This window comes from Natrix helvetica (genome assembly GCF_964273705.1).
Source record: "Natrix helvetica genome assembly, chromosome: W".
Taxonomy (NCBI): Eukaryota; Metazoa; Chordata; class Lepidosauria; order Squamata; family Natricidae; genus Natrix; species Natrix helvetica.
In genome coordinates this window covers 17,494,506-17,507,130 of record NC_138555.1, presented here as the reverse complement: position 1 = coordinate 17,507,130, position 12,625 = coordinate 17,494,506, and positions in this window count along the sequence as shown.

Here is a 12,625-nt window from a genome sequence, read left to right as displayed (position 1 = left end):
CCGACCATTCAGCCTGACATTCTTTGAACCATTAACATTAAATGCAAATGAACTATTTTATGAACGACTAAACAAATAACTGCACTAATGTGAATGGTGATACTGAGATCTTGACTGCATTATATAGGCCAGGTCTGGCTCAAAAACAGTGGTTTTGATGCACAAGATGTCACGCAGGTGAAAGTCACTTAGTCTTGTCCTCACGTGGTTCTTGTTAATGTTCATAACTGAGAATGTCTTCTCGCACAAGTATGTCAAACCAAACAAGCTCAGCATTTTCTTACCAAATGTTCGAATCTCTTGGAACCTGTCTTTATCCAGCTGGCTGTAAAAGTTGACCAGATGGAGCTGTTGGTGCTGACTGCGACATTCGGCATCACACTGCAGCTCAATGAGCTCTAGCTGCAGGTGGTCTGGAGTGTCATCAGGGTCCACAGAGAAAGGAGAGGAAAAAAGTGTGATCTCCTTTTCAATAGCTGCAAAATTCTGAAAGTGCTGTTGAAACTCATCAGTCAGAGATGAGATGTCTGCTTCATACCTCCTTATTTGTGCACTCCTATTGTTCTGTGGAAAACTGGTCATTATTTCCTGCAGCTATGGGAAATGTGTGGTATCGGCCTGCGTTTGTGACAGGTGCCTTTGGAAAAGTAGCAGCTTGGTCAGAAAGGCTTTGATATGTGAATACAGTTGGCTTACCACTGCATTTTGCCCCTGAAGGCTCGTGTTCAGCATGTTCAGATGTTGTGTTATGTCAACTAAAAATGCAAAATCAGCCAGCCAAAAAGGATCAGATAGCTCTGGCATTGGTTGTCCCTTTTTTGCCAAGAATTGTGCAATTTCCTCCCTAAGAGAGTAGAAGCGCTGCAGTGCAGACCCCCGACTGAGCCATCTTACCTCTTTGTGATACACAACATCTCTGTATTCAGCCTGGATGTCGAGTAGAAACCTTTGAAACTGGCGGTGGCACAGGGCTTTGGAGCGAATATAATTAATAGCCTTCATCACTGGTTTCATAACATGATCATATTTCAGATGTTTGGCACAGAGAACTTGTTGGTGAATAATACAGTGGAGTTTTATAGCTTTGCCTCCTTCTTCGCTGACTTTGTTACAGACTAGGGTTGATAATCCTTTTTGCTTGCCAGCCATGGCAGGTGCGCTGTCTGTAATAATCCCAGTGACTTTTTTCCATGGTAGTTTCATGTCATCTACAGCGGAACAAACCAACAAATAAATCTGTTCCTCTTGTTTGGTCCTTAAGGCTCTGGAGGTCAAATAGCTCTTCACTCACGTTCATATCATTGTCCACTCCTCTAAAAAAATCAATAACTGAGCGGTTGCATCTGTGCTTTCATCTTAGGCTAACGAAAAAAAGTCAAACTCCACTCCTTTTGCCTCTAACTGCCTCTTAATATGAGATAAAACGTCTTCAATTCTCCATACCACAGTGTTACGAGCAAGGCAAACTTTGGCAAACTCTTGCTTCTTCTCAGGACAAATTTTCTCCACCATTTTCATCATGCAGTCTAATAAATTCACCCTCAGTAAAAGGTTTGCAGTGCTTGGCAATCAGCGTTGCCACCTCGTAGCTTGCCTTTGTGGCATTTTCATTTGACCCATGGGCTCTTGTGAAAAAGTGCTGCTGTACTGTTTTTTTTGGGGGGGGGGGGATTTTTTTATTGTTTTAATTAACAAAAATGCAAAAAAAAAAAAGAATCGTTCTTCATTACATCTTGTAGAAAGCATGTCAATTGGTTACAAATAAATTTCGTGCGTTACTACCACAATCATTCTTTATACTTTCTTCATATTGAATTGTACATTTTAAATCAAAAATCTTTATGTATTTTACCATCAATGTACCACCATTCTCATTTAGCTATAATTATTTAAGCGTGTTTTTATCTAGAATCATTTGTATTTAAAGACACAACCACCTACTGGCATTCATTAGCTATTTCTATAAACCTCCAATAATTACCCTTTTATCGCATATTCCCTTCCCCCCCCCCCAACTCACTATTTAAGGCTTATATCTGATTGCTTTTACCAATGCCAACACATGTAGAAATCATTAAACATTATCCATTAACATTTCCTTATTGTTATTGTAGTTATCTAACAAAAAAGAAATTTTTTTAAACCATTTATATCACATCTCCTCTCATCCGACCCAAGAAAAATTAATCTTTATAATAAAATCTAAACAAAAATTTGTTAGTAAAGTTTATAAGTACCCAAGATAAATTACATCTTTATAACAAAATCTAAACAAAAATGTATTAGTGAAATTGATAAATCTTTTTCCCAGGTCCCGATTTACAGTTTATATCCAAATTGTTTTTACTAGTTAACATTATTATTTCATTATTATTATCATAATGAGCTATTTGTTAACAAATAAACATTTTAAAAAAAATTCTAAAAGTGTCTACAAAATCCTACTTATTAATCACCAAAGATTAACTAAGTTTTTAATTATCAACCTTCATTATCAGCCTGTTTCTTTCCAGTAACAAAACAATCTTATCTCTTTAGGTTTTTAAAGACTTCTCTCTGCACTTTTTTGCTTGAAAGATCTCTCATATAGTCTTGTTGCCCTTGAACTGGTATTAAAAATAACATGTCTTTGATTATCAGATGTCTTTCTAAAGCTGTTTCTCTTCTTAATTCCATCATCAAATCCATATCTTGACAAGAGGGGTAGAGCTCTAGATAATCAAGTATATAATAATAATCAGGTTCACTTTTCCATGTTCCCTTCTTTCCACTTTCACTCATGAGTGCTCCATTATTAGATTCATCTGTTATCTTGTCTTCATCTTCTATATCTTCATTCTCTTCTTTAATTATTGGGGCTCCAGCCCCTTCATCTTTTGTTGTGCCAAACAATAGTCTATCCAACTTCTTATCAAATCTCTCAAATCCTTCCAATATATTTAGAATTCCATCCAAAAAATCTTGGAAACCTAAGGTTTCTTCATCTGTATATAAATACATTTTTTCCAAAAAGAGAAGAAAAAGTCTAAAATCCACTGCCACTCTCGCCTTCAATGTCTCTTTTATGTATAAAAATACTTTTGTTTTGAATTTGCTTAAGCACAAGATTCTTTTAATTTTTTCAAAAAAGGGAGGGTTCTATCTCTTCTTTTCCTTCCCTTGCCCAAAATATTTCACAAAGACACCTGCAAAGGAACAGTCCGCGTCCTTGAGTCGTTATCAGTCTCCACAGATAAGCTGCAAACCCTCTAGTTGCAACGTCAATAGAATCAAGGAAAATAGAACAAAGGATACATTGTTTCAAAAAAAGAAAAAAAGACCAAGTTCTGGCTTCCGAATGGCAGATTCAACTTTCTCTTATTCGTTTCAGAGTTAAAGAATGCAAAAATCTCTAAGTGTCCTTAATAAAATTTCATAAACAGTAGAAGGAAGGGTTATTAAAATAAAAAAAAGGTTTTAGATCAACCCAAAAATAAAGTAGCAAAGAACAGGAGAAAAAAATCAATTCATTCACTTAAGGGGAGAAACGGGAAGCGTTACAATCACTTCAATCCACAAAGCATTGTTACATAGAAAAGGGGAAAAAAAACCTTTCTAAGGCAGTCCAATAAAGATAAATTTCGCCGCTTTATTCTTTTGCTTAAAGGACTAATGTCAGGCGTTCTAAATACCATGCAGAATTAAATCATTGTCCAAGGCAAAGTTATCCTTAAAGGTCCAATTTATTCATGCAGGCAACTTAGCACGTCTATGGAAATTCCAACTCTAATGTTCTTCCTGGAATTCCACCCAGTTGAAAGTTCATGATCTATCCCCAAACCCCATAATCCATCACATGTTCCAATCATCATCTTCCACGCTGGCATCAACACCCCTCTGCTTCCGGCCAGGTGTCGAGGTGCGGAAACAAAAGATGACCTTGGCTTCTATAAAAGAATGGCAACAATACATTCCACAAATCCTACTCCTTTCTATTCCCCCCTCCCAACTACTACACTAATGAAACACATGGAAAATTATAAGGAAGTGTGGCAGGCCAAAGATCCTAAAAGAAACATAACTATAGGCCTGACAACTAATTTATCTTTTTAAAAAAATTTATTTGGGCAATCATTCTCAAAGAAAAAATCTCACCAGCTGGACTCACTTTCACTGCCTTTTTTCCGGAGACGTCTCCGACTTTGTCAGCCTGGGGGCTGTCTGTTTACCGCCAGTTTGGAGAACTTCCCTTGGGTCAATCAGGGACTTTGCGGTGTCCCTGAGACTAGCAAGGATTTGTCTCCCTGTCACTGTCTCTTCGGGACGGTTTAGGTCCATATGGACCATGCAGAAAAAGTGCTGCTGTACTGTTAAAGCAGCTTCCAGTTCCTTCAATTTTTCACCATGTTCATTCCCAGTTAGCTTGTTGTAGTTACCATGTTTCATCTGGTAGTGCCTCTTGATATTGAATTCCTTGAAAACAGCCACAGTATCTTGGCAAATTAGGCAGACACAGTTGTTTTGTATTTCAGTGAAAAAATACTCCAATTTCCACTTGTCCTGGAAGTGGCAGCCCTCGCTGTCAACATTCCTTTTTTTCGTTACAGTCGCCATTTTAGAAATAGGCACACAAGCCTTGCGTCACAAGGGTCACACGATGAGAGTGCTGACTCAGGTCTACTGCCATCTTCTGGTGAAATATAACCGCCAGCCTTGAAGGCGGTGCTCAGCCAGCTGTGGATGGGCAGCAGGGGACAGCTGCGGGAACCGCTGTGCGGTGAAGGAAAAAAAGCCAGCCAGCAGGGATGTGTGACAGGCTGAGTTGGTGGGGAGAAGAGGCTGCGGGCTGCTTGAAATTTGGAAATGTGCCGCAATTGGCCCCCAGGCCAGACTTTGGACATGCCTGCTCTATATCAACGATTTACATGATCAACTTAAAAGCAATTGCATCCTCTTTGCTGATGACGTAAAATTATTTAATACTACAGATAATTCTGTTGTTTTGCAAAGTGATTTCGACTATGTGTCTGAATGGTCATCTATTTGGCAACTTCAAATTTCGAGTAATAAATGTTCTGTCTTACATATTGGTAAACATAATCAGAATGTCAAGTATAAGTTAGGTGGTATTGATCTAGCCAATGACCCTCAGTGTGTTAAGGACCTAGGTGTCCTTATCTCTGATGATCTATGCTCAAAAGTTCACTGTAACAGTGTTGCTAAAAAAGCACTAAGAGTTGTAAACTTAATTCTACAAAGCTTTTTTGGAAACATTGTATTGCTAACTAGAGCTTATAAAACGTATGGTAGACCAATCTTAGAGTAGCGTTCAACTGTTTGGAATCCCTACCATATATCTGACATTAGTACAATTGAGCGGGTTCAGAAGTATTTTATGAGAAACATTTTGCACTCTTTTGTACATAATAGAATTTCCTATGCTACTAGGCTCGAAATTCTTGGTCTGGATTACTTGGAACTATGTGGCTTGTGGTCAGACATAGGTATTGCATACAAAATTGTACGTAGTAATGTTTTACCTGTAAATGATTTTTTTTCTGTTTTAATTGCAATAATATACGTGCTGTGAGATAAAAACCCAATTATTTAATCCTCACAACACAGAGACAAGTCTGGTTCACAATTCAAAAAGGTTTATTTGCAGAAAAATACAAAGCGTTTGCAAAGGCGGCCTCCAAGTCTCTTCCCAAGTGGATCGAATACAAGGAGAGCAAAGAATAGCATTCAAACAATACATTTTTATAGATTCTACTCCTAAGAAACTCTCCCCCTCCTGCTCATTCATTTAAGTCATTTCTTTCGTCATTCCATATTCTAAAGGGTCCACTTAACAATTTCTTGAGAGGCCCCTATCTCTTATTTGGTTTTTTTCTGCTGCCTTTCATCTGAGCAGATGGCTTCCTATCTAACTTGTACGTAGGTGCCTGTAAACAGCTTGCGATAACAGGTTATCTTGTCCTGTTTACTGAACACATTTTGTGGTTAACAAAAGCACAGTAACTTATTACACATTTTAGGCAAGAATATAATGGCTTATACATTTAACATTATAAAGGAATACAAAAGCAACCTTTTAACATTTTATAAAAGAGTAACTTAAAATCATTTCCTTCAGTGCGAACAACCGCTTTAAACTCAATGTAAATCGTTCTAAACTTGACTCAGCTACAAATTTTCAGTTTTTCATAAATTGACTTCTGTGGACCCCACTTCATACTTAAGAGGTCTGTAGAGAGGGCGTGCATAAGCGCACTAACGTGCCTATTGTCCCTGTCATTGTATTTTTATATTATTCCTGCTATTGTTTCTGTTTGGCAAATTACAATAAATAAAAATAAAAAATAAAATAAAGTATTAGATGCAATCTAATCTACCTCATGAGAGCAGGGAAAAATAGAGGCATAGTAAAAAAAAAAGGTGCTATTTTTCCTCTTCTACCTCTGCCAATCCAAAAATTAGAAGGTCTTAAATATCTAGAACAGGCCTAACTAATTGTTGGAAGAAATGTCCATCTGGGTTCAGTTCCAAGTGGGGAAAAAGACACTGGAAACATGGAGGCTGTTTGGAAAGATGGTTTAATGGTGGACAGGATCACATGGCTTGAGTTCCTGAACAGGATCACATGGCTTGAGCTCCTGAGCAGAAAAGGGCAGAGATGCTGAGAGTTCCTGGGTTTCATGCCCTCTCTGGGCTTTTAACTTCCTGGGCCACAGGAAGAGTATCCTGATTGGTTGCTGTCAGAGGTCAAAGCTAACTTTGTAGGTTGCCTGTGTGCTATGTTTGGTTGAAAGTGGGGGATGGTGCAATGAAGGGCAATGAAATGGGGTAGATCTTTGTTATGTAGAATAGACTGGCACATGCCTTAATGGCCCATTAACAAAGGTGGGGGCTGAGTTTCTGCTTCTCTGAGTTTCTACTTCTCTTTTAGGGGAAATATTCTGCTTTTTTAGTATATCCTGAAATATTTCATTTTTCTAGGAGGGGGTGGGTTTTAACTTCCAACATAATGGTGGCAAAAGCTTCCACGCATCTTTAAAGCCTGAAATGTCTGGGACCAGACATTTGGTCCTGCAATATATATATGCAGGTCTTGGCGTATTTGGGTCTTTTCTCATGTAAGATCAAGAGTATCTTGGTGATGTTTTGACGAGGTCTCACTTGCCACCTTCAGGTTGCTGCCTTTGGCTTCGTGCTTGTGCGAGCAAAGCGTGATCGGAGCTGCCGTCTTTCTATAAATATTGGTGGGGGTGTGTGGAGTGCTGGCTTTGTTGCTGTAAGCGGATTGGTTGGCTGTGTTGTAACATCTTGATTAGTTGAACAATAGGCACACAGCCAGTACCTCAGCCACACAGGATGTTACGAAACAGCCAAGTAATCTGCAAACATCAACTCCATCAACTAATCAAGATGTTACAACACAGCCAACCAATCCGCTTACAGCAACAAAGCCAGCACTCCACACACCCCCACCAATATTTATAGAAAGACGGCAGCTCCGATCACGCTTTGCTCACACAAGCACGAAGCCGAAGGCACCAACCTGAACATGGCGAGTGGGACCTTGTCGAAACGTCGACAAGATACTCTCAATCTTACACGGGAAAAGACCCAAATACGTCAAGACCTGCATATCTGTACCCGTGAAAATCTACGAATATATATATACTGTATATACACATATACAGACACACACACATACACACACACATGCACAAAATTTATAAATTTATTTTAAAAAATGAAATGGAAAACATACATGCACCCCTACTATCATACAAAATTACTTGTATTAACACATTAAAATAAACTGCAACATTTAATATTCTGAGCCGACAGTTCCAGTAGTAGGCAAAGAAATACTCCAAAACACAAATTCTTATTTTCCTATAATCTTCATAATTCTTATGCATTGTTTACCAAATGTTTTGTAGTCTGTCTGAAGTGGGCCAATTGGTGCAAGTTCAAATACAAGCTATAATAAATTTCTTATTGAAAAGCTGCTAGTTCTATAAGATCAGATCTCAATCATCAAATGTATCTGAATAACCATTGTAGGAAGTACCCACCCCTCTCCTAGAAGAATGAAATTCTTATCCTAGGAAATATTAAAAAGGCAGAATATTTCCCCTAAAAAGAGAAGTAGAAACTCAAGTGAGGCAGAAACTCAGCAGCCCCCACCTTTGTCAATGAGCCATTAAAGTCTGAGCTAGTATATTCTATATAACAAAGGTAGGATTAGCCTTCTACAGCAACTCACAAGGCACCTGGGAAAATTACATCAGCCAGCAAGGCAACCAAACTTGGACTCAAAGCACAGCCTACAGAGATGCCCCTGCATGGCCCCATGGGAGTCTGACAACCAATCCGAATACAAACTCAAGATCAAAGGCCAGAGAGGGCATAAAGCCAGGGACCTTTAGCATCTCGGCCTCTTTTCTTCTTCACCCAACATCTGGAAGCATGTGATCACCTTTTCCCCCAGGACCTCAAACCATGTGGTCCTGTCCACCATTAAAACCATCTTTCCAAGAAGCCTCCATGTTTTCAGTGTCTTTTTCCCCACTTGGAACTGAACCCAGAAGGACATTTCTTCCAACACCATATTTTGCATCTTTCTGAATCAAAACATCCAAAATATCAAGTATAGTCCTATGCATTTCCATTTAAGGGGATCAGTGGATTTAACTCTAGTATATTTAAAAAAATCAGAAATATTTAATATGAAGAACCTCTACACAGAATTCTCATGAAATAAAACAAATATCCATTTGGTGTAGCTTCTTACAGGTCTTTTTTGAGATTGGAATAAAAATACATTAAAATGTCCTAAAAAACCCCAGTCACTTTGAATTTAAATAATATTAAACACAGGATTAAGGGTTTATTTCATTTATGTATATCCTGCCTGTATTATTTTTACACATGACTCAAGGTAGCAAACATATCCAATGCACTTTCTTCCTCTTTTCCCCACAATTCAATTGAACTAAGTGTATGAGGTTACCCAGCCAGCTTTCATGGCTAAGGCAGGACCAGAACTCACAGTGTCCACTTTCTAGCCTGGTGACTTAACCACTACATCTCTGTTGTCAAGAGTATATTCCGATTCAGAAAGTGAATCGAGCAATAGGGTTTAATGGAGAAAAACATGCTTCTGCAGGAGAAAATGTAGCTTTATTTGATAGATGGCTATCCATTTTCAAATAAATATGTACATGGATGAGGTTAGTCCCATTTGGAGCCACAATTACATCCAGTGGTTTCAAACTGACTCATGTATCTAACAGACTTTTAGATAATATTCAGAATCATGCTAAAATATTCATCAAAGAAAATTAGATAGTTCAAAATTGAAGGAATTTGTTTTTGCATATGCTTTGATAGAAGTACCAAGCAAAGCAGTTAAGGTTGTCCTTTTCTGTCACATCAGTTTTTGCCTGCCACAGCTTTTGCATTGTCAATCTTTATTATTGATGCACGCATTCTTATACATTCTCAAAGACAGTGTAACTCGAAAACACTTTACTCATTTCTTATTGGTTACCTTGAGGAAAAAGCCTTATAAGGAGATGGGGGTCTTACTTCTCCTTTTGTTACAGGTATGGACTACGTGTCATTAACAAACTTTAATTGAACCTTGTGGTTTTGGACTTTTGACATAGTGACATTTGCTGGAACATGTTGTGGTTGAAGGCTGACGACATTTCCCTGTCCCTTTAAGCAAGCTTCTAACTGTTCCTTTCATGCCACGTCTTCATTCTTATATTTTAATCCATATTTTATTCTACTTTATTTCCCCCCTTCTAGACTCTATTAATACCCACAATTGAGTCTAGCCTGTTAGATTAACAATATAAGCATGCAGGATACAGAATAGCAAAAAAGCAAGGATACAAGCAATACACATATCTTCCAAAATCACTTTCTCTACTTCTAAGAGTGCAATTTGAATATCATCTTCCTTGAGGGTATGTGGGATTAGGCTTTCTGTTTAACATTAACTCCTTTTCACCCTGTGTTTCCTTTACATAACAAGTTGTTTTGTTGCGGCAAACTGGGGCAAGAAACCTCAGTCAGCCAGAGATGGGACGTGAGACCACAAGGTGCAAGAGAAAACAGGTTTATTGATGCATCAGAGTTCAGAGCGTTAACACAGCAAAATCTGAACTGCCCTGGGTAGGCCCAGGACAGGGGTTTTATACCCACCTGGATTCAGGGGGTTTACACAGGCGTGTTCTTCTAAGGAAAAGGAGGTGCGAGGGGAGTTTACATATCGGATTCATCATTATTGCACATTTTACAGTAATATGTTGGAAATGTACTTTTGGAAGATTACAGAAAGAGAAGTGAAAAAGTTAGCATTAGCAATCTCTCAATACTAAGGTTTATTAATACGCTAAATGGCAGTTTCATATCTTACCCAATCTGTTTCCTCCTGTGCCCAACTCGTGAAGCATGTTGCAACTTATGTTTCAGTAAGATTTGTAATACTTCCTAAGCAAGCTACAGAAGTCCTTTTAATATGCAGACTTAATTAATGCTTTTATCAAGGAGTCTGGGGGCTCCTATACCCATCAGGTAAGGGGGTTCTCTACCTGCTGCCTCAGTTTAAGCAAGGGTATTGTGCAAGGGAGGAAGGCTAAACTTGTGATTCCACATAATAAAAGAAATAGCATTTGCTTGATCCAACCTGTTCCCGGTAGCCAAGAGAACCACACATCTGTTCCTTGTACTTTTTGACCAATAGAGGAAGCTCAAACTCGTAGTTCTTGGACCACCCCCCAGACTTTCCCTGATCTATTCATATGGAAACAGCAAGCTTTTCCCACATAAGAAGAAGACTCCATTTTCCCCTACACACACACTCCTATGTTCATAGAAAAGGCATGGGCTCGGAGGTTCTTTTCATTAGTCCAGACCTGTAAGGTTCCTGCCAAGTACATACCAGTTAGGGGCTGTAATGGAACTTCTTGGTTAGGGTCCATTTGCCTATCCCTGAGAACTGGTCCTTCAAAGAGATAGTGGGAACTGGTGTTTCCAGGGGGAAAATGAACACAAAATCCCATGGTGGATTGTATTGAAAGCCAAATGGGAAGGCGGGGTGGCTGGAATGGCCTTGGGCACGTTCCAGTAGTCAGATTCCCCTCCCAACGGTTAAAAACGAGTGGGGGTGGGAGCGAGAAAGTGACCTTCTGTTGGAAGAGCTTGTGAGCAGAGGGAGACATGCTGCGAGTTAATTTCACATCTACAAGGGTTTTCCTGGGGGCAAGGTACATTTCAGATGGGCATTGTTCCTCTGATAGTGACCCCATTCCCCAACCCGGAATGCTGGGTTCCTGATATTGTTTAATGCACAAGGACTATCTTAGCTTTGTTGTTGTTGTTGTTTTCAAAGATCTTGCTCAACTGAAACAGCATGATAAGGTAAAGATCCAGCAGACAGACACAACCAGTATTTTTGACCCAGGGCAGGATCAGACTGATTGATTAAGCTTTGACCTAACTCCAGCACTCTTTATAGTCCCCTTTTCTCAATTGTTGCAGGGGTCTGTTTTCCCTATGCTTTGCCCTTTTTCTTACAGGGTTTGTCAAATAATTGACTTTAGGTGTTGGGATTGGCTTACGGTTCTGTCCCCAAGCATAAATGATGCACCGTTGGTGGAAGCAGACCTGTACCACATCCTGTAACTTGATTCCACCCTGTTCTTCGGGATTTTTAGCATCCTCGGATCTTTCTTCAAAAGCAAGGGGGGTTGCTTGGGTATTTTCGCAACATTGGGAACTACTATTCAAGACGTTATCACTTAGCAAGTCCTTTGCCAATAACAGCCAGAGCCACAAAAAGCTCATAATCATCTCTCACGCAAAACTTCTCCTAACACAATTCTTTTATCCTACTGAATCACCGCATCAGGGAGGGGTTATATATAGTTTAAGGAATGGCAATATCAGCTTTGGGCAATCCACAAAACCAAATCTTATTTGCTAAACATATCACCCACAATCCGAAAACTCCTATTACACTGCAAAGAACCCATTCCCACGGTTCCTCAAACATAAGTGTCATCAGATGATTTGTTTTCCTCTTGATTACACTTAATGATCTTAGCCTCAGCACCCGTCTTCCTCTGGAGGGGACAATTCCTGAGGGATGAATATGCAATACAACAAATAAGTACATTCACTAAAGTGAGAGATAGTACAGTTATGACTATGAATACTTGGCTTGCCATTTCCTGACAGGTGCTCACACTTTCTAATACATCTTATATCTAATAAATGAAATGTTGTCTTCCTCCTCCAAATCTTCAGCCGTACGTCGAGAAGTCAGCTTCCAAGGGGGTGACTTCAGTAGGGCCTCTTCTGCCCCGTAATTCTGCCCATTGCCAGTAGGGCAGTTTTTAGGGGGCGTTTCTTTAAGCATATCACTAGAGGACGGGCTTCTTCCTGGTCTGCCTCCCAATACTCATCAGCAGCTGGCTCAACTCGAGTCTAGTGAATCCAAAACTTGGATTCCAACACTTTTACTGCGAGTGGAGAACACATGACCACAGTATACGGGCCCTTCCATCTAGGTTTCAAATTCTTCCCTTTCCAGTGTTTTACCACATTCTGTCCCCCATCT